The 23,269-nt window shown below is 39.8% G+C and overlaps 1 pseudogene; it reads left to right on the plus strand.

The window, feature by feature from the left end:
* Window positions 1-285: 285 nt before the first annotated feature.
* Window positions 286-14,571, plus strand: LOC108435948 (annotated as a pseudogene).
* Window positions 14,572-23,269: the final 8,698 nt, after the last annotated feature.

Here is a 23,269-nt window from a genome sequence, read left to right on the forward strand (position 1 = left end):
CCTGCTCCAAGCATCAGCTTCTGCTCTGAGCGGGAGTGTTTTGGGTGTGTGGGAAGTCTGGGGAACTTTGGGAAAATGTCTCCACCTGGTGGTGAACTGTTGGCATCAACTGACAATGAACAATATGAGCAAAACGATCTAGGAATAGTCAAAGCAAGACGTTGCTTTTTTCACCCATTTTCATGATCGTTTAAGATGTTCTGGGGAATGGATCGCCATATATCTCGATATATAACCTGGAAACATTTCGTAATGAAGTTCCTTCTCCCTGAATTTTGTTGAGTCATGGAGCCCAAAGTCGTTGAAATGGCTGCCCTGGGAAGAGCCCTGTATCCTGGAATGCTGTATGACTGCCGCCGTGATTCCTTCATTCCAGGTAAAGCTTTAGTGATCCTTCACATCCTATAGTTTCTTACTCTGTGGTTGGACTGTGATGTACAATAAAGTAACCCATACATATTTCTCACTGCAGTACCATGCAGAGGTTGTTTTTGGCTAGGGGAGCCACGAAGCAAGAATATGCAGAGATTCATTCAGTACGAATCTTAATGATAGTATATACAGTTCTGTGCAGACAACCCTGTTGTTTATTGTAATTTCCCATCAAAAAGGCCATTAGGGACAAATTTTTCATTTTTCAGTATCAGAAAAAAGTAAGAAAGCAAGTCAAGTCAAAGTTTATTATATGGCGCTTTTTACAACAGGTGTTGTAACAACGCAGCTTTACAGAAAAACCTGGGTCCAAGCAAGCCAATGGCAATAATGGCAAGGAAAATGTCCCTAAGAGCAAGAAGAAGAAACCTTGAGAGGAACCCAGACTCAGAAGGGGAACCCATCCTCCTTTGATTGGGACCAGACAGCAAACAGCATTAGTATAAAATATTAGAATACAAAATGGGGAAAAACAGTGGAGCGTTGGTTAGTTAAATAGTTTAAGCAGCAGTAGCAACATCATCAGTGGGGTCAGTTCATGCAGGTGAGGTTTACACAGAGTTGTCCAGCATGGAGCTCAAAGGTGGTCAAAATGGTCCAGAAGGCTGAAATGGTCCAGAAGGCTGGCAAGCAGTGGGCACCCAATCCAAGCACAAGAAGCAACAGCATCAGACGCACCAGATGGGCAGCTGTTCAACAGAGAATTGGTTCTGTAAAGATTGACATCACAGATTTCAGCATTAACAGAGTGTAGCAGAGACTCCAGCAGGTCCAGTTATTACAGCATTACTATGCTGAGTACTCTTATGTTCCTGAACCCCCACATCTGCACCTTTTATCTAACAGGGAAAACTAATTACCAAAGGCTTGGCTAAACAAGTAAGTTTTTAGCCTAGATTTAAAGACTGAGGCTGCATCCTGGACACTGGAAGATTATTCCAAAGCTGGGGGGCTTTGAAGAAGACTCACCCCCCTGATGTAACTTCTAAGTAGCCATGATGGTATAGAGTAGGAGAGAAGTTCACTTAGGTGTTGAGGGGCGAGTCCGTTAAGAGCTTTATATCTCAGTAAAATAATTTTTTGGCAACCAGTGTAGGTTTGATAAAACCTTTATTTAACAGAAGTTACACAAAAATCTCAATAACTAATTTATTGTGATGTGCCACTACTGGCTCATGTTGGTATGCGTGCAAAGTTGGTGTAGTTTCAGTGTCTACTATCATCTTAGAAGTCCAGTTTTGGTGTTCAGCTGCATATAATCATTCTTTTGTAGTTTACCAGGTCTTTACAGCTGTTAGGAGTCATATTTTCTCTGTATTTTTTAGCAATACTTTAAACACCAGTTTTGGCAACTCCTGTTTTTTCTTGTTTTTATTTTTGATTATTTTCTTCCTTATGTTGATCAGCTTATATCTCCTCAGAAATACTGCCTTTAGCCATGCCAAAGAAATGTCCGAGGCAGATAAGGGGTGTTTTGGTAATTGTTTCTGTGAATGTTAGTGTCTCTTTTAAGGGGAACATAATGTGTGCGACTACTTTGGGAGCAGCTTTTGTTGGGAGGACACAACTGTAACACACTGGTTTTAAGATTGGAAGGCTGGAAGAATTAAAGAAGGTGCACAAGTAAAAGTTAAAGACTGGTAGATTTGATATTAAACATATACACGATCTCCTGTTTTTTTATCTGATTCTCAAAAATGAATGACTTGTACTTCATGACTGTTTTAACTCGGAATTGAACAAATGAAAGATTTTACCAAAATGCGGCATGCTAACGAAAAACTATTAACTTTCAACCAGGAGGATTATAAGTGTACTTAAAATTCTGTGAAATACACCCCTTCTACTTAGTGGGTTCATCTATTTCTGCCACACCCATTGCATAAAATCAGGCACATGCGATATTAAGCCAATCAATCTCCATATATAAACATTGCCAGCTGTATGGAACAGATGGAAGAATGACTTTTATTGTGGCATTTCCAGGTTGCCTCCTTTGCAACAAGTCAGTTCCTCAAATTTATGCACTGCTAAAACTTCCCTGGTCAACAACTAATGCTAATATTGTGAAGAAGAAACGTCCAGGAGCTACAGTGTCTCAGCAGTGAAGCTTCTGTCTTCAGTAACGTTCTGTAGAGAGTTCCAGACGGTCTCTTAAAGCAATGTCAGCACAAGAACTATTCATCAGCAGCTTTAAGGATTGGTTTCCAAGGCAAGCAGTCAAGCGCAAGCCTAAGATCAGCATGTAACCAGGAATGTAAATTGAGTGCATTTGGTTGAGACAAATAAATATAAATAAAAGAACGTAATAAAAACTCTCACAGCTTTCTAACATTCCATCCCAATAATGCTTGCTCATTTTCAGCTATGTAGCTAATTCTAGCATCGGTTGTATATATGCTTGCAGAGTATTTTTTATCCTCCTTTCCTCACATCTTAGCTCTTCCTTCTTAAGAAACGAGGCAAAGATGCAAGGATAAGATGGGATAAAAGGACAGATGCATCTGTGCCAACCGTGTCTACCAAATGAGACGTCCTTCACTCAGTCATCACTTTCACAGATCTGCTGCTAATAAACACGTATAGACTTTTCACATGGGAATGCTTCATTAAAATTCACCCACATCAACTGTTGAAGTACCTTTTATCATCCTTGGGCAAAATATTTTATTATCATGTTCACTGAGTTTGGAGCAGAAGAACTTGACCAGCCTGCACAGAGTTCTGACTTCAGCCCCGTCAAATGAATTGGGTGAATTGGATTGCTGACTGTGACACAGGCTTTACACTCTTGTGGCTGATTTGGAGCAGATCCCCAGAGCCATGTTTCAAAATTTAGTGGAAAACCTGTCTGGAAGAGTAGAGGCTGTTCGTGCAGCAATGAAGGGACAAACTTGTGTAAGTGGTTTTGGAATGAGTTTATCTGCCAGCACATATGTGATGTGAAGAGTGTCAGAGGACTTGGTCCTGATTGATGAAACATCTAAACACTACAAGCCACAAGTTTCACTCCTTAGAACTTATAAAACAGTCAAACACAAATGTATTCATGTTGGTCATCACTGGCACTCTACTGCAGCTGAACACAAAAATGGCTGTGATGATATGGATTTTTTTCTCGGTGAAAAAGCATCCTGAAGGTGTCCCCATTTAAAGCCGAAAATGAACGTGTTCTGTGGCAGGTGTGGCCATCGCCAAAACGTCCAAACCTTCAAAATCATTATTTTTTAATGAAGGTACGCACACCGGCACCAGTGTTCATTGACTCTCAGCACTGTTGGGTTTCTCTGCATGTCACAGAGCGCCACTCAGCATTTTGTCATTACTATGTTAAATTAAAGCCACACGGAAGGACATTCAGCAGGGAACCAAAAGGTGATGAAAAGTCATCATTGTGGTTAATTAGCTCTGAGTCACAATGAAAATATGAGAAACATGTAACCTTCGATTAAAGTAAATTTAATCTATGAAAGCAAAATCCCTCATCAAAAATAAAAGAAGCCCCGTGATTATTTGACCGCCTAGGAATGCATTTTCAGTATTCAGTTACTTTGAAGGGGTCTGTTTCACTGGTGTATAAGTATTAGGCTATAAAAATATTTAGACACTGCCACAACTGGAGCTGTAGTGAGCCTGTGGGTAGATTATGTGTGTGTGTTTTGGCCTCATACACACTGAGGAGCAGTTTAAAGAGGCAGAAATTCCGGCAAGGATCACAGTTGATGATTTATAGTAAGATGGTAGCTTTTTGTGGGTGTCAGTCTCTAAAACTGTATTTAGTGGTCACCTCAATGCCAAAAAACTATTTGTTGGACATGTCAGAAGAAAGTCTTTTCTTTCATGTAAACACAATGGGAAGTGCCTGGAGTTCGGATGGTGTTACCGAACAGCATAAAACATGTCCCCACTGTCAAGAATTGGGGGGGGTATCTGTGATATATTGGGGCTGATTACATTTTTTGATTAGAGTTTTCTTAGACAAAATTTTACTTAAATTAAAAAATACAATTTTCTCATACCTTCAGTGTAAGTTTGAGCAGACTGACCACAAAGACATTTTTACTGGCCTTTTTTCGGTCTCTACCAAGAGTCTCTACCAACAATTGTGGATCTAGCTGTATAAAACTTATCCAACATAAACCAAAGGTTTTCAAGCCTTCATCCAATAAGATGCTTAATCTAGTCGGTTAATCTAGGTTTAGATCAACCGTTATCTATCAGAACTGTTTCAGATTGTAGTGTTGAATGCGCACATTCATTTTAAAGTCTCACTAATTTCAGGTGTTACTCTGTGGGATAAAGCATCATTAACTCAGGATTTGGAAGTGCATCGAAAACCCAGCACAGAACTGAAATTCTCTGCTTCTGACTCGCTCAGTGAAAAGGCCAGCCTCCTAGTGAGTGCATCCCTTAAAGGCAGCATTCTGGGGGGTTTGGTGGAGGTTGGAGGGTCAGCCAAATACTTGCGTGATCAGAAGACCTCAGCACATCAGTCCCGGGTTACTCTGCTGTACAGACAGATAGCAAGATTTGAACATCTTACTATGACTCAGCTGGGCAACATCACCTACCCTGAGGTGTTTGAGGAGAAGACCGCCACTCATGTTTTTACAGCTGTTCTGTATGGAGCTCAGGCTTTTATGGTGTTTGATAAAACATTCTCAGAGAATGTAGACAAACAAGAGATCGAGGGACATTTAAATGTAATGGTTAAGAAGATCCCTTCGCTTTCCTTTGAGGGTGAAGGAGACCTAAAGATGAATGACAAAGAAAAGGAAATGACTGAACATATCAGCTGTACATTTTATGGTGACTGTGTGCTTGAGGAGAATCCTACCACATACATGGAAGCCTTGCAGCTATACAAGAAGCTGCCATCTCTGCTGAGGCAGAGGGAGGACGATGCTGTACCAGTGAAGGTTTGGCTCTATCCTCTTGCACTGTTGGACAAAAAAGCAGCAAAGCTGGAAAGAGAAATTGGTGCAACACTGATACAGTATCTAAAGTAGAGACTGTATTGGAGGAGCTGGGAGAAGCAGAGAGAAAATGCAACGACTTGGTTAAAAACAGAACAGTAAGTGATTTCCAGGATGTGAAAGACAGGCTGAAGAAGCTTCAGCAATCATTTGGTGAATACGAAGTGTTATTCCAAAAAGCCCTGTACAGGATCCTTCCTGCTATCCGCAGTGGAAAGACCAATGAGCAGGCACTGACTGACGTTGAGTATTCATCACGCTTTGCCGTTCAGGGCCAACAAGCTAAAGCAGTGGCTGGACAATATTCAGTGTGAAATAGATCTGCTGAATTCCTACACCAGGGAACTGAGTGATGTCCCAGTACTAACATCTTTAGGCCAGTTCAGCAGCATTTTGTTAAATCCCAATGTTGACACAGTAGTTTTCTTCTCCTTCACTTCTGTGAAATTTGAAGACCCTTATCTTTCAGCTATAACTGAGTTCCTCAGAGTTGATGAGTTTGAAAAGCTGTTAGCAATTCCCAAATCAAGTCACCAAGACATCCAGGCCTGGTTTAGCAATCCTGAAATATCTGAGAAGATGAGAGAGAATCTTTTTCTCTTCAAAAGTTTTTCTGAGGCCAATAAAGACCAGGTTTGTCATTGCCTCAGTGTAAGACTCCACCAGTCCTGGCACCTTCATCCGCCTATATAGAAAAGGGAAAATCGTGGACAAGAACTTTAAGCCCGATTCCAAGCCTCTAGCACCCAGTATTGACACTCAGGACAGGAATGTGATCCTGAAGCTCCAGAAATCCTCAACTGGAGTGACAGTGTGGTACAGAGTGGAACACAGAATCAGAGAGCCCAGTGACTCAGGACACGGTGCTGAAGTTTGGGAATCCACAGACACGCTAGATACACAAGAAACCTTCACACTTTCTGGACTTCAACTTGCAAACCAGTACTGGGTCCGCTACCGAGCAGTTAGTGATGTGGGAGTGAGTGAAGCCAGTGACTCTATCCTCTTCTCCTTCCAGGGAAAGGTCAATGTTCCAGTGGGCCAGTTTTGGGTTAGTGAAGATTTCATTACTTTTATACTTACTACAAGTCTGTTCAAATGAATTATCCATAAATGGGTTTCATTGTGGGTAAAAAAGTAAAATGCAAAGCAAGACAATATCATGGAAATGATGTTTTAGACAACATTTGGGGGGAAATTTGGAGAAAATGGCTATAATATGATTTTGTTCTCTATAGAATGGATCCACTTCTTCCCTCTATAATGGACTATGGCATAAAATAATTACCAGCCTGGGCACATCATGGTGGAGTCTGTTAACCATCCAGACAGAGGTTACAGATCGAGTCAGCGGCATTGTGAGGAACATCATTTACAATGAAGCCCAAGAGCAGTCTCCACTTTTCTCTCCTTTCTTTCTTTTGTTCCACTCAAGCTCCACCCTGCCCTGTTCCTGTTGGTTTGTTCTAGAATCTGTCATTAACTCTTACATTTTAGACTAAAATACAACTTCTGTATACATCCTGCCTCAGTTAATCAAATAGTGATTTATTAAATGCAGCTAGAAAACCAATACATAAATCAACAATACAAACTGGCTCTCAACAGCTAACATGGCTGAGTAAATGTAACCTGTTGGTAGGTTCAGGTATGTAAACTAGTGGTGCAAAATAAGGGGGAGATGAGGAAGAAGATGTCACTCTTCTTCTTAATGACATTTTTGAAAGTGATTTTTCCATAAAATCTTTTACACCAGTGATATCGCACTGTTGCTGTAAACTAAAACTACAGTAGGGCAAAAAAGTATTTAGTCAGCTACTGATTGTGCAAGTTCTCCTACTTAGAAAGATGAGAGAGGTCCACTTCAACTATGAGAGACAAAATGGGAAAAGAAATCCAGGAAATCACATTGTAGGATTTTTAAAGAATTTATTTTTTTAATTATGGTGGAAAATAAGTATTTGGTCAACCAAAAACAAGCAAGATCTCTGTCTCTCACAGACCTGTAACTTCTTCTTTAAGAAGCTCTTCTGTCCTCCACTCATTACCTGTATTAATGGCACCTGTTTGACTTCATTATCTGTGTAAAAGACACCTGTCCACAGCCTCAAACAGTCAGACTCCAAACTCAACCACGGCCAAGACCAAAGAGCTGTCGAAGGACACCAGGAAGAAAATTGTAGACCTGCACCAGGCTGGGAAGAGTGACTCTACAATAGGCAAGCAGGTTGATGGGAATAAATCAACTGTGGGAGCAATTGTAAGAAAATGGAAGACATACAAGACCATTGATAATCTCCCTCGATCTGGGGCCCTACGCAAGATCTCATCCTGTGGGGTCAACATGATCATGAGAACGGTGAGTAAAAATCCCAGAACTACACGGAAGGACCTGATGAATGACCTGCAGAGAGCTGGGACCAAAGTAACAAAGGCCATCCTCAGTAACACACAACGCTGAGAGGGACTCAAATCCTGCAGTGCCAGGCGTGTCCCCCTGCTTAAGCCAGTACATGTCCAGGCCCGTCTGAAGTTTGCCAGAGAGCATATGAATGATCCAGAAGAGGATTGGGAGAATATCAGGTGGTCAGATGAAATCAAAATAGAACTTTTTGGTAAAAACTCAACTCGTCGTGTTTGGAGGAAGAAGAATGCTGAGTTGCATCCCAAGAACACCAGACCTACTGTGAAGCATGGTGGTGGAAACATCAGGCTTTTGGGCTGTTTTTCTGCAAAGGGGACAGGACGACTGATTCGTGTTAAGGGAAGAATGAACGGGGCCATGTATTGTGAGATTTTAAGCCAAAACCTCCTTCCATCAGTGACAGTCTTAAGATGTATGAAGAAGCTAAAGTGGATAAAAATATTAGAAATAAAAGAATATAGTTATTATCTCTTAAGAACGCTAATAACATATTTAAGTGTATTATGTGTGATCAATATCAGGAAGGCTTACTTTTTGGCATGTGGATGAACAACTCCTTGGAAGTACAAAGCCATTCCAGGTTTCAGATCTCTAGAGAGATTTATTAATATAAATTTATGACATCAGGTCAGTGATAATGTTTAGATATAGGGAAATAGCATGGTGTCTCAATTTTTACAACAACACAGAGCTAAAACCAAGGTCACTAGGGATAAGTTGTGAAAACAAAAGAGCATAAGTAGCTAATCACTTTTCAACCCGCCCAAACTCTTCTAAGTGCCCCGGGTAAACACTGAAACAGCATATAGTTCTACTACACAGTTCTCAAACCTGAAGAAAAATAGTTTGAAGTTTGCAAATATTTTAACTTACCTAGAAAAAAAAATATTACACATATTATATATATATATATATGAAGCTGAAATACATTCCTGTGTCAGATTTTTTGACAAACCAGCACTCCAAAAGTGGACGTTTTGGAGTCATCAGTGACTTAATTTTAAAGATTTTTTTTTTCTATTTTTGACTTCCGTCAGCATGACGTTTTTTCTGCTGCTTGCATGTTAAGGTCATATATGGCAGCTAGAGACGTTGGAAGCAAGTTTTTTGGCCGAGCCATATTGAGTCCGATGTACTGTTTATTTTGTGTCTATAAGTAAACCTTTAAACGGAGATTTGGGCTCACACGCATTTTTCAAATACCTTTTGTTAAACGGACAGTAAATGGTGATACAAAATGATTCACAAGAGAAACGGAGTGCCATAACACAGGGTAAATGTGTGCCCAAAACTCAACAGCGGTATAAACCAGTTATGCTACAGCCCTAGAAATAACACTGTTTCCATAAATAACAAATCCAAAGACGTCCTTGTAAAAAGTTTTGTCAAAGTTGCCAATATAATGCAAAAAGCACTAATAGACATACCCGTTTTAATTTACCTTTTAACTGAAAAACAAAGCAAAGCTGAGTTACTACAAGACAAAGTGCTAAAAGGGAAAGGCAAAGCAATGTAGAAGCCTTAAAATAATTACCTTTTAGTGAAGCAAACAAACTAAAGAAGGGAACTAAAAGGGAGAGAAGGCAAGCTGAAGTGCAAGGCACCAAAATCAGTGAAAGCATCCCAAACCCAGATACTAATCTATGCACTAAAAACTGACCTATGCACAACTTTGCACAGCTGCAAAAACTGAGTGACACATTAAAGCCCCTGTTTATTAAAGCAGAGACAGGAAAATTTAAAAAGGTTCTTTCATTGTAAGAAACGACATCCTCTACTGGACAAAAGGAGAACAAGAACAGCTTGTGGTGACAAGAGTTGAGGGCTGAAGTTTTAAAACTTGGTCATTCCGAAACGTGGGCAGTCCATTTGGGGAAACGTGAAAATGTTTAGCTGCATTTTAAGTAGGTTCTATTGGCCAGGGCAGCACCTAGAGGTTTTGGGTTATTGCCGCTCATGCCCAGAGTGTCATTTAACAGCCTCAACCAAAAAAATCTGATCGAGCACCCTTAATTAACTTACTGATAGTGGAGGAACCATTTTCAAGGACAGCGATGGATATTGTGGGACCGTTGCCACACAGCCACTCTGGCAGTAGATACATACTTACAATATGTGGATTCATTATGCGCTTTCCAGAAGCCTTTACATTGAGAGGTAAAAACAAGGTAATTGGTTAATTCTCTCATCCAGTTTATCTCCAGAGTAGGACTACCTAGAGAGATTCTGACAGACCGAGGTACCAATTTCACTTCAAAGCAGCTGAGGGAAGTTTATAACCTGCTGGGTACTAAAGGCTATCTGGACTACCCCATACCATCCACAGACAGATGGATTAACAGAACGTTTCAACAAAACCTTAAAGGCTCTACCCAATGCCAAGAGCAGATAAGCTCATTGAAAGACTCTGCAAAGCCAAGTTTTTATCAACAGTGACTTATGCAAAGGGTATTGGCAAGTACCGCTTACAGATTCAGCCAAAGAGTTGACCGCATTCCGGGCTCCAAATGGACTATTCCATTTTTCTGTCATGCCATTTGGACTCCATGGGGAGGCGGCTACTTTCCAGAGGCTGATTGACGCAATACTCAAGGGGACAGAGGACTTCGCAGCATCGTATCTCGATGTCGTCATTTATAGTGGGAGGCAAGAACATCTGCATCATGTGGAGACAGTGCTTGGGGAAGCTACGGGCAGCAGGGCTAACAGCTAACTCTGGGCAATGCGACCTGGCGAAGGGGATGGTGTCCTATCAAGGCTATGTCTTAGGTGGAGGAGCTATCCTCCTATCTAGGAGATAAAATGCAAGCAATAAAGGAGTGCCTGATACGTCCACAAAGAGGCGAGTATGAGTATAAGCATGAAGCCAAAGTCAGTTCAGAGTTTTGGCTGTTATCTAGCAATTAAAATCAACAAAAACCAGACTGTACTTTAGTAGAAGTACAGAGAGAACAGGAAGGTGAAAGTAAAGCCATGTTTCTTCTTTCTCCAGGTGAACAGTGTTAATATGAAGGCCACAGTTTCTGCCCATCTTTGAAGACGCTGATTGTCTCTGCCAAACTTTATCAGAAAATCTTTTTTTCTCCATATTGTACTCATTGACTTTACTTTGAGCAGTTAAAGTATTGGGTAAATTATTATATTGCTGAATTTTTAGGCCATTGTCACTGTACAGAGTATCATGTTACCTGATGAACTATAGTGTTGCGTGAATGTGTTGAGTGTGAGTTTGAATTTATTATGTTTTATTATGTTAAAAAGTGTTTTGTCAAATGCTAGAAGGTGTACAGTGTGAAAATTGCTGCATGATTTCAAAATAATGTGCAAAGTTTAGAGTAATAATTGTTGTGTTAGTGTTTATGCACTACAAACGGATGTGATTCTTTTCCCAGGGGTGAACTGTGCCTTTTGGTGATTTTAAATTAATTTACATTATGAAGGTTGTGGATTATGACTGTGTGCTACATGTGGTGATCAAGACTATATTTAGAATTTTAAGTGTCCTATAAGTCTGCGGTTGCTTGTTGTAAACCCTTGTCTTCTCATGTGTCCTCAGAAGATTCATCTAGTCTCACCATCCCTTGTTCTGAACTGTCATACTGTCTTTATCTTGAGCTGAATTCAAAGACCTCAATATTTTACTTTGAATATAAGGGCTCCCTTACACTTTGATGAAATAAAAAAATACCTGCTTTCCACCTGAAGTGGCCTTTCTTACACCTAGAGGTGTCTGCTGTTGGATAGTGCCAGGTTCGTGAACCGATCCACTACAGTGCCACCCTGAGGCAGAATAGTGCTTTGTATTGACCACTCAAAATTTACTGAAGAAAGAAATCTGAATATACAAATTTGAAAGCAACTTTACCACAGTATGTGACTGAGTGTGCTCTCAGTAAAGGATGCCTTCATTTATTTTCACTTAGAAAACGACCAAAACATGGAATTTGACCAGTGGCACCAAAACATTTGAATATGACTGTAACTCATGTTGGTAGATGTGTTTTAATGTGGACTGTCCTTCAGCAGGTGCTACACTTCATAAACTAAATTAATATTTTTGTGTGGGATTTGTCAAATAATTGTCAAATGCATTCAACAACTTTGTAATTATGCCATGTCATATTTAAAAATGTACTGCTTTCCAGCAATTTTGTTTGTTTGTCAACAGCAATGACTGCACATGCAGCTCTTTCTAAGACCTCTGACTGCTAAAGGGCCTATTGTGACTCATAAGGCTCAATATTAATGCTGTGACATTGGAAGAAGTAGAAGATGCAGGAAATATAAGTGCTCTTTTATTAACCAACAGCTTAGCATTACTGAACAGCTGTGAAGCAGGGTAGGACACCTCCACCAGTCCAGTCAATGGACACATATATACATTGATCATTTATGTTTTGAGGAAAATGATCCAATATTAAATATCTGTAAGCGGCAAAAATATGTGAACCTTTAGGATTGGGAGAAAATTTGAAGGTGAAATTAGAGTCAGTAAGGTAAGAGTACATCAGGAGTAAGATGTGTAGTAGTTTACAAAGGAACCCAAGGTGATTTCTAAGCAACTAAAGGCCTGTCTCACAGCAGCTAATGTTAATGTTCATGAGTCCACCATCAGGAGAACACTGAATATGCATGGTATGTGCATGGCAAGGTTGCAAGGAGAAAGCCACTGCTCTCCAAAAAGAACATTGCTACCCCTCTGCAGTCTACTAAAGATCACATGGACAAGCCAAAAGACTATAGGAACAAAATATGTATTTTCAGTTTACATTAGAAGCATTATGTTTGGAGAAAGGAAAACATTGCATTCCAGTATAAAAACCTTATCCCATCTGTGAAACATGATGGTTTGGGCCTGTTTTGCTGCATCTGAGTTGAAGCTGTTTTATACAGAGGAATGGGCTTAAATTTCACCAAGCTGATCTGCAGGGCTGCACAAGGTTGTCACATACTGAAAGCAAAGGTTCACATATTTTTGCCTCTAACAGATATGTAATATTGGACCATTTTCCTTAATAAATAAATGACCATGTCTTTATTTATTTATAAATAAATGACCAAAATGAAAATGACCTTTATGTATTAATAAATAAATGAACAAGTCTTTTGTCTCATTTCTTAAATTTGATTCTCTTTATCTACTATTAGGCTTAGAATCTGAGGAAGTTTTAGGTCAAGTTTGGTTGGGCTGGTGGTGACGTTCCCCAGTGGGTTCAGTGTTACATATGTGCCTGTTTCTGCCTTTATTAAAAAGCTGTTTCTGAATCTGAATCATGGTTTCAGTTGATTCTTCTTTTGACTGTTGTTACATTGATGTCAGAAGTTGGATGGCATCTTACAGCATGCAGGAGAGAAAAGGTGTTCCTTGAACTTAAAGACAAACAGTGAAGAAGAAGCAGAATGTCGACGAGAATGAAGTCAAAAGAAATCTGATGGCTGGAGCCTGTCAGGGAAGAACCAGCTCATGGTGGCAGAGCCCATTTAGAGCCAAGTGAGAAACAGACCGCGGTGCTGTCAATCAGGAGTTGCACCTAAACCTGGAGGCAAAAGGATGAGTGGATCAGCAGACCTATGGAGAATGATTCAGCAGGCATACCCGGCACTCAACAGGACTGTGCAGGAGCAGCTGCTGCTAAAGTATTTCCTGAATGCACCTCGTCCAGAGAAACCAAAGTGGCAGGTGCAGCTCATTAAGCTAGCTGGTCGTTAAGCAGCCATTGCTAAAGTGATGATGCTAAAGCTTGACCTCAGTGATGAGACCACAAGGTGAGCAACACAGCACGATGCAGCGGAAGAGCTCAGGATGGAGTCGGCCTGCTGCGCAGCCCCTGATCAAGCAACAATCCAGTGCTACGCAATGGAAGAGCTAATGGCAGAGTCGTCATGCTATGCAGCCCATGAGTTAGCGGGAACACAGCAATGTTGAGGCAGTCGTGGGCTGGAGGTTAGGGAACTGGCCCTGTGACTGGAAGGTTGCCATTCCAACCCCAGCGCCAACAGTCCATGACTGAGGTGTCCTTGAGCAAGACACCTAACCCCAACATCTCCCCGGGAGCTGTGGATTGGGCTGCCCACTGTTCTAAGCCAGTGTGCTCACTGCCCCTTAGTGTGTGTGTGTGCGCTCACTAGTGTGTATATGGTGTTTCACTTCATGGATGGGTTAAATGCAGAGGTGAAATTTTGGGGTAAAAAAGTGTCACTTCACTGAAACGGAAGCTAGCCAGTAGCATGCTCTGTAGCATAAATGGCAGACAGCTCACTGTGCTTGTTGACACAAGCTCATCCATTTCTCTGCTACATCCAGGCATGCTCCTGCACATTGAGAGAGGCATCAGATGGCTGGAAGGTGACAACTACCCCTCTCAGGTTAGACACCAGCTGCTGACTTGACCTACGGGGAGAGAAAACGGATCTCAATGTCCCTGGAAGGTTTGAGCTGAGTTCACAAGTATTGGCTTCCACCCATACAGGAGGTGTGCATTCTCGGCTTGGACTATCTGGCGGTGGCTGCTCGACCTTGAGAAGGAAAAACTGGGCTTGGTGACGGGACAAGTGAAGCTGCTCGCTGTGGCTGGTGATATGGTTGGCAGTGAGGAGTCCCGCAGTGCTCAGGAGGAGGACAGAGAGTTCTTTTGGCCCTTCCACTCCAGCATGGCAGTAGACAGAGCCCACAGTTCAGCAGTTCGGCAGCCTGCCAAGGTCAGAGCAAGACCGCACACCCAGAGCAGAGAGTATTGAGGGACCGCTGTGGCTGCATGTGGCTGAGGCAGGTGGGGAATGTTTGCAGGGCGATGTGCTCTCCCATACCCCAAGCACTTTTTTGACAGTTCTTGAAAATCCCCCAAATGACCAATAGGTGGCGATGTCAATCTTCAAACTCATAACTGTACACACCCATGTCAATCCCTGTGTATATAAATATGCATATAGAAAGCTTGACTTCAAAGAAAACAAACAAAAATAAGCAACCAGAAATCTTCAATGTTTTATTTTGATATTTTGCATGCCTTAGGTTCCTCCTTGTCAAGATTTTGTTGGGGTGTGGTCTGAACAAGATTTATGCTGTTTTAAAAAAGTAAGTAACCTTTGTATTGTCTGTATTCTACCTTAATATTTTGAGTTAATTAAAGCTCTAATAAAATCAGTGTCTCATATTCTATTAACTTATTATTTGAAGTTAAATGAACTCACATTTTAAAGGAAGCTTGGCAACTAACTTTTAAGTAAAGAAAACATTTTCAGATATATACCTTTATATTGCTACGAAGTATGAGTGTGGTTTCTTTTTGTGAGTGCTAGTATTTTTAGTATTAATATTTTTATTTAGTATTTATTTTGTTCTTATCAAAACAAGATTACACTTTTGTGATAATGTTTGTCATTAGAATATCTAAAAGCCTTTTATATTGTAAACTATAATTATATATAGTATTCATCAGTTTACAGTATACAACAATGGCAAAAACTCTCACCAATACAAAAAGTAATATGCATATAACCTCACTGTTCTGTCCAATTTTATTTTGTTTTCTTCCAGTTATTGTAAATTCCCAAATGACCAATAGGTGGCAATATAGCTCTTATTAACACTCTCACCTTGCTGTGTTATATTTTTGATAAAAGTACCACTGAAAAATCCTAGCTTTTCTACTAGCTAATAACTTCCACGGTAAAAAGAAAAATACAGAATAATGCAGTGGCAGCAACTATTGCTTTCGCTGGACATCAGTGATGAAAATCAGAAACTGTATGCACTAAATCACATGTACAAGCTCATGTGAGCCCTGGGTTCACACAATGAACATGGTATGATTAAATTATTAGATCAATTATTAGATAAATCATCCATCCAGGAAAATCATCCATAGCATTCAGTGGAAGTGTAAGAATGTAAAAAAAAAAAAATTTCCAAGTAAATTCATTGTGAAATTTTCCCATTGAAAAAAATTCACAAATTTTTTTATTGAAAAAAACATTTTTATTGAAAAAAATTTGGGGTCAATATATGTTTTAGCCTCCTCTTAAAACTAAACTGCTCTGCTCTGCCAACACATAATCATATATCTCAGTGAAATCTTTATTAATGTACATTTACAATTACAGTCCTATGGACTACAGATACTCGTATTACTCAGTCAACTGACCTCATCATGTGCTCAGAAGAGGAATAATGAGGGTTGGGGGTTTTGCCCTCGTTTATATGACATTTCGTCAAATTAGTGAACCCAGTTGATTTAAGGTGCACCCATTAATGACACGGGTGTTCAGTTGGACAAATACAGTTTGTATCTCTCAAGGTAAATGTTGTCATAGAATGGGATGCTCTGAAGTAACTGCACATGAGCCTAGGATTCCCATGCCCAATGCCAAGCATCAGCTGGGTATAAAGCCCCCCAGCACTGGCTCACGTAGCACTGGAACTGCATTCTCTACAGTGATGATGAGATGGACTGGCCTTCCAGCCTCAGTACTTGACCTCACTAATAGTCTTGTATCCTATATATTCGTCTAGTGAAAAACCTTCTCAGAAGAGTAGAAGCTGTTACTGCAGCAAATGGGGACATTGTTGAGATGGAGAAGATCTCAACAAACATTTGAAGACATTTGAAGGAAGTTGGAAAAACTGGTGACTAAGCTAATCATCCTGTAGGGGGAGTCATGGTGCTCTGATGCACTCCAGAGTGTGTTTAACATGTTGGTGGATACAGTAGTTCAGAGACAACAGCATGACAATACATGTTTAGTAGTGTGGCCTGAATGGACCAAAGTTATTGAGTATTGACTATATTAACATTAAAGTAAAATACTCCTGAGTTTTAAACCAAATCTATATCTGTTGTTTTTGTTTTGTAGAGGCAGAGCAGAGCAAAAAATAATGTCCCTGTAGCCAGAAAAGAACGGGAATGTCCTTCCTTAAAAATAAAGGGTGGACATATGAATGTCCATGAGGGAGTATTTTTGGCATGTCTTGCAGTGATGGTATGTCTTCATGAATATTTAAGAGAACTGCAGTCTGTTGTTTTCAGTGTGGGTGTGTGGGTGTGTGTGTGTGTGTGTGTGTGTGTGTGTGTGTCCTTGGTGAGTGTCCCCTCCCTAATGTTGTTGTAAGGTGTATCTGTGTTCTCTTTTTAGGTGTCAGGAGACCACCCCCCCCCCCCCCCCTCTCTCTTTCTCTCCCCTCCCCCCTCTCTAGCATGTCTCTGCTGCTAGACTGGTTGGGTGTGGCATCCAGCAGCTTTAACACAGCTTCTCTGTTGAACTCTGCCATAATGTTGTTATGTTGACATTTCACAGAAACTCCTCATATGTTTCCTCCATAAGGCAAGCAAATCTCGTTCTTAATGAAATAAAAAATCTACATAATGTGTCCAAAAGTTTGTGGACGTATCCACAACATATCCAGTGGCTTATCCAGTGTTTCTGAAATCAAGTGTGTTAATAGGTCGTTTGGCAGGGCCTCGTTTGCTGCAGTAACAGCCTCTACTACTCCTATGGGAAGGCTTTACACAACCCTTTTAAAAAAGATTTTCAAGGGTTCTTTAGCAAAGGGTTCTACACTGAGCCATGAAACACCCAAAGACGCTTTGAATGATTAAATGCATTGTAAAAGGGTTCTTCAGATTGATGGAGAATGTGCTGAAGATGGCACTATATAGAACCAAAAAGAATTCTTCTACTGTTACAGTGTCAAGCTTATGACAATAGCAGAACCCTTTTTGGTGCTATATAGAACCCTTTTCAAAAAGGTGCTATAAAAAACCATACACAACGCATTCTCCATCATTCTGAAGAGCCAGTTCACCATGCATAGAACTGTTTAAGCATGAAAATGGTTCTTTGAGTGTTCAGGGTTCTATGGAGAATAATTTTCTTTACTAAAGAACCCTTGAAGAACCATCTTTTTAAAGACTGTAGATGTTAGAATGTTGCTGTGGGCTAAACTAAAGCTAATGCAAAAAATGTGCTTTGCTGTAATTTTTCATATTTTTACAGTAAATAACAACTTAATTATCTAGAACGGCTTGCAAATTTGCAAACTGCAGAGACCAAACTGCCACAAAGTACCCACAGAATCCACAAGAATGTTTGACCATTCATTAAGCTTGATCTAGTTAACTAACTAGTAGTACAAAAGGCGTCGTGGACAAACAATGTGTTTTTCTCTGTTTAAATAAAAAATAGTTTTCAAACTAAAATATACATTTTTCATAACTCAGTGTTTAAGCTGTAAATAAAATGATGTGATATGGTCTGATATGATGGGCTCTGTTCTAGAGAAACTGTTCACAGTGGTAGTGATAGGAACCATTTGATATCTGATCACAGTAAATAAAATGGCTATACTATATGGACCCCTGGTTCCTATCACCACCGCTATAAAAATCTAGATCCAAGTCAAGTCAAGAGGCTTTTATTGTCATTCAATCTCTGTACAAGTACACAGCGGAGTGAAATTACGTTCCTCCAGGAACATCACAGTGCAGCAAAGAATAAAAATTACAAAATGTGAAAATGGGCAGACACAGAGTGCAAACAAAAATTAAGCTATAAACAATAAATCTGATCAATTAAACAGACATTAGACACAGTAAACACTGGTCAGTGCAGCACTGACACAGCACACATTTCTGGACATGAGGTGGTGAGAATAAGGTGCAGAGATATTTAACATGCTGTGATCTGTGAGTCACGCGGTCACTTGTAACACATTTGGAATGACAAGGTGGGGCACATTTTTGCTGCAGCTAAAATTGAGCTAAAATTGTAACGGAGGCTGTTTCTGATGGAGGGTGATGGTTTTGGCAGCTGTTACATGGAGATATGGAAGCCAGATTTCTGCTTCAATGGAGAAATACAAAGACCCCAACTGGGACAAGAGATGCAGTGGTGGGATGTAAGATGCCGACCTACTGTCCTGTGTGTGTGTGCGTGTGTGTGTGTGTGTGTGTGTGTGTGTGTGTGTGTTCGCCTTTTTACATGCGTATATTATGTTTTGTTAATTTGGGGAAAATAAATGAACACATCCTCTAAAGAGATACTTTAGATATTTTATGTTTTACGTTATAAAAACATCGCATCTCCATCTTTGTCCTTTTCCAGTCTTTGACATAATTTTATATATATATATGTGTGTGTGTGTGTGTATGTGTGTGTATATATTGTTTTGTTTTGCTTAGTTTTTTTTTGTTTTTTTGTTAAATATTCACATTTTAAATACCCCAAGCCTTTCTCTGTTTCCTACTTTCCTCCCTCCCTCCCTCTCCCTGTGTTTTTTTTATACTTCTTTCCGTTTTTTTAAAACCACCCTTTCCTTTGTTCTAAGAAGGGTGTGCTCTCTTGCTACACCTTTCAGGGTAGGCTGAGGAGGGAGAGATAGAGAGAGAGAGAGAGAGAGAGAGAGAGAGAGAGAGAGAGAGAGAGAGATGGATAAAGAGATATAGGGAGAGATAGCATGTTTTCAGAAAACGAAAGAGAGAAAACAGATCAAGAGGGGATGACAGAAAAAAACATGTTGGAGATGGAGAAAAGGATAGAGAGACCAACTGACAAAAAGAAAAGAAGGAAAGGTAGACAGAGAGAAAGATAATAAAAGAGAGAACTTAAAAGTGAGACAAAGAAAAATATTTCTAGAGATAACATGAGGGAGAAAAACAAAGGAAATAATAAAGAAAAGATAGATAGATAGATAGATAGATAGATAGATAGATAGATAGATAGATAGATAGAGAGAGAGAGAGAGAGAGAGAGAGAGGCGCCAACCCTCACCTGCACCCATGAATGTGAGACCCAACCTGACAGGCACTGCCAGACATAGACCCCGAGCCCAGCCCGACTTGGCCATGTGGGGTGCAGTAGAGCGGCTGTGTCCACAGTAAATGTGCTGCCAAAAGGAACGATGCACCAGTCCTCCTGCTCAAAATACTATCTGAGCCTTTTTTCCTGAACACATCCCCTTTTAATAACAACTGCTTTGATACATCAGCCCTGTACTGACATATAAAGAAAAATCTGCTTCTGAATTAAGATATATAATCATAAGCAAAAGTTTGAACACCCCTGATCAAATGACATTTTGCTGAAAATAAGTTAGCAAATCATTTGCAGAGAGCACATTTAAATATGCCATTTTCTGCCTATTTTTGGTAACATTTTATTTTGAGTGGTCCTTTGTAGATGATTAATTAACTCTTAACATATTATCAGTAACACATCAATAACAGCAGTAGTGAAGCATCTGAATACACTGTAAATATCTAGTAAATATCTTGAAAACGTTCTGTTGATACATAATTTACTTACTTATCATCAACATTTACTTAATCATACCCCTAACCTCATCCCAAAACCTGTTTTTTCCCCCCAAGATGTTACATTCTACATAGACATTAATCGTGCATTAAAATATACGGACATGTGTTCTCTGTAGAGGATATGTTAACGTTTTCACTTTGGTGAGTTATGTTTAAGTGTATTTAATTACTGCTGCTCTTAAAGATGATAAACAGAGCTCAGGCTAGTTAGTCTTCAACCCTAAATCCATAATTTATTTCCTCCTCATAAATGACTTGTGCAGTCCTTACACACTGCCTGACATACATTATATATTACAGGCATGCTGTGAACAAATCATCCACACTGGCTTCAATCAGGGCTGTTATGACCACCGGGAAAAAACCTTACTCCAAAACAGGGACTTTTTATGTGGAGTGAAATTTATTCTCCATTTCAAAAAGCGAAACATCATGAATATTAAATGTAGTATATTTTATTGTCCTTCTGAGAATCCAGAGTGATACATATAGACAGGGCAAATACATTTTAATTGTAAATTAATTTTTTCCCACTGGCTTTGTGCACTGAAATAAGTGAATACTTTGGTGGTTTTGTAAGTCATTTTTGTTTCCTTGCTTTTCTGTCTTTCTCTTTCTCTCTCTACTCCTGTCTTTCTGAGTTGTAGATGGTATGAAAGTGCAGGCTTCTCCCTGCTGTGAAGTGAAACTCAATAATTCATGAGGTGTGACTCGCAGATAAAGCAGAAAACACCTCCAGAGAGACAGAGCTAGAGACAGAGAGAGAAGAGTAGAAAGAATATGCAATAAAAGTACAGAAAATGTACAAAGAATGCACAAAGACTAGACAAAGTATTAAAATGGCCCCAGCATTAAACCCTGAGGTACTCCAGCTTCTTGGATCTTCTATGCATCAGACAGAATAATCATCTTTACAGTCGACAAGTTTATGCATATGTTCTCATCTCTCTAATTGCCACTCATTACTGACACTTGTCTAATCAGCTGATATCATGACAGCCCTGTACTCAATAATCCACACACCATGCTGGCAGCATTTCACTATTGATTCTACTGATGTACGACCTCACCCTAGACCTTCTAGCCCTGACAGCCATGCTTCCATTATTCAATATATTCCTCTGGCCAGTTATTGCTCTCCAGAACTGCTTCACACATACACACATCTGAAGCTTTGTGGTTGAGGAGATGGATGAATGTGTGCTCTTTTTTCAAGATTTTTTTTCTCTCTTTCTTATTACATCTCCCTTTAATTTCCATTTCATTTTGTCTTACTTCTCTCTCTTTTCATTCTCTCCTCTGGAGAAGATTTGGGTTAGATGTAGAGGCTGACTGGGGTGAAGAGAGGCTCCTTTAGCTCAGTGAAGCATGATAATGGCAGACTGATGCTTGTTGGAATGCAGGCTGACCCTGGTTCCTCTGAGCGCCGAGAAAATGTTAGGCTGCATTATTAAACAGCTTCTTACCAAAAGTATGGCACGCAAACCAGCAAAGCCTGTAAGAGTTTTTTTTCTGCAAAGATGCCTTCAGAAAGGTAGGTGACTTGGCAAAAAAATGAAATTATCTGTTAATGAATATGTCAAAAAATGTATAGAAATGAAAAGGCCTATCCCATCAGCCAGTTTGTAAAGGCTCAACAACTCACAAGAGACCATCACAGGACTGAATAAACTTACATCCGGACAGTGGATCTCCAGGAGGAAGGTTAGTGACCACTGCCATACAAGAACATACAAGAACCACTTGAAGTGGAGTGCCTCAGGGTTAAATACTGGGCCCAATTTATTACAGGTCCTGTGACTTATTTGAAAATTCTTTGTAGATTTTCTTAATTTTATTGCATATTCCTTCTAAAAAAACTTCCAGTTGATGGTTTTGAATCTATTTTTGCAAGTATTGAGAACCTTTATTAAGTGTAAAGAATTGTGATAAAATGTAAAGCTTACCCATACCAATATAAAGGTTTTTCCTACAGCTGCACATTCAAGCCATAAACCATTTAGGAACCTTTATTTTTTAGAGTGTACACTTCTGTGACACACATGCAACACACACATGCACACAAATGCGCTGAGTCTTTTAAACCACTGTCCCGGCTTTTTGTATTCAGATTAATTATTGAAGCAGATCTAGAGCTAATAGGACATGCCTGATTGTGCACAGGCTGGCTCACCATGCTTTTACCCCAGTCCACCACTGCAGTACCTGCATTAACCAGCTGCCTTTGGGATCTCATACCTCTAGTAGCAGTTCTGCTGTTTTGCTGTAAAATACTGCTACTGCTGCAGATTTACTGTCCTTCATGTTGTTGCGTGATCAATCATAGTGATGTCATTATCTATTGATCGAGTCAGATTGATGTGCTGAGGGAATAGTCCAGCAGTAATTGCTTTCATTCTATCACGGTAAAAAATTGTTTAACTTTGGCCTTCTCACTCCGTGCATGATGTGTGTATTTCACATTTGAGGACTTAGTCGACATTGCTTTAAAGCACATGCATACACACTGTAAGCCCTGCCTGCTGTGAGTGACAAAATGAGAAAATTTTGCACAGTGCAGTGCAAAAATCAGACCCTTCATTTATTTCATTTCCTTTTTATTTTACATGATTGAGTTTCTTTGAATGTCGATACTTTCTTGCTTTCTCTCAAGTAAATTTGTGGCACCTCACTTCTACTTTTAATTGGCTAAAAGTTTGATAATGTACTTAGAATTTCATTTCTCTCTACTTTTTTCCAACCACCCTTCTTTAGAATGAATCAGACTACTCCAGTTCTACTAAATAAAATGCCCAGGAGATTTAAGTTGGCTAGGACTTTTATGAAACCTGTGAGGTCTTTCAAGATTTCTCAATAAAAACAGCTTAAGCCGAAAGTGAAGACAGCTCTTGACCTCTCCTCCCTTGGAAAAGGCTTGACTTTTGGCTTTGGCTTTTCAGAAAATCACATTCACACAGTTTCCCCTTAAACTGAAGGTATACAGCCACCTCATGTTTGCTGCCTGAAGTTGACTTCTTTAGTTTTGCACTGAAGTTATGAAGCTAATTATGGCATTTTACAAACTTAAAGCAGCTAATTAGCGTCATACAAACTGGATGCCTAAACCATAACACACTTGCCTCAAA

This window comes from Pygocentrus nattereri, chromosome 12 (genome assembly GCF_015220715.1).
Source record: "Pygocentrus nattereri isolate fPygNat1 chromosome 12, fPygNat1.pri, whole genome shotgun sequence".
Taxonomy (NCBI): Eukaryota; Metazoa; Chordata; class Actinopteri; order Characiformes; family Serrasalmidae; genus Pygocentrus; species Pygocentrus nattereri.